Source organism: Penaeus monodon, chromosome 34 (genome assembly GCF_015228065.2).
Source record: "Penaeus monodon isolate SGIC_2016 chromosome 34, NSTDA_Pmon_1, whole genome shotgun sequence".
Taxonomy (NCBI): domain Eukaryota; kingdom Metazoa; phylum Arthropoda; class Malacostraca; order Decapoda; family Penaeidae; genus Penaeus; species Penaeus monodon.
This window is the reverse complement of record NC_051419.1, coordinates 2,378,071-2,378,476: the sequence shown is the minus strand read 5'-3', so window position 1 is coordinate 2,378,476 and position 406 is coordinate 2,378,071. Positions and strand designations below refer to the sequence as shown.

The 406-nt window shown below is 60.8% G+C and overlaps 1 protein-coding gene across 1 annotated transcript in view; it reads right to left on the bottom strand.

Moving 5' to 3' along the window:
• The window catches only part of LOC119594505 (cell division control protein 42 homolog), a 178,192-nt gene that overhangs the window by 109,562 nt on the left and 68,224 nt on the right, over nucleotides 1–406 (bottom strand). The window lies entirely within an intron of this gene.

Sequence of the window (406 nt, the reverse complement as noted above, 5' to 3'; positions counted from 1 at the left end):
AGGAAAAAAATCCACTCACACTTATTCCAAAATCGAGCCTTCCCCCTCCCCCTCCCCCCTCCCCCCCACTCGAAACGAACCCCCCCCCCCCGCTAGAACCGCCCATTCTGGCCGTCACTTGCATTAGCGGAATTACACTACATCCCCCTTTCTCCTGTTCCTCCCCATCTCCTCACCCCCCCTCCCCTTCCCCTCATCCGTCCCATCGCCTCGTTCGCTCTCCCCTCCCCTCCCCTTTCCCCCCTCCCCTTCCTTCCTCCCTTTCCTCCATCCTGCTCCCTTTTCCCCACCACCCTTCCCCTCCTCCTTTTACCTCCCTTTCCGTTTCCCCTCACCATCTCTCTCCCTTCCTCCGCAAGGCCCTTCTCCTCCTCCCTTTACCACCCCTTCTCCCTTTCCCCTCCCC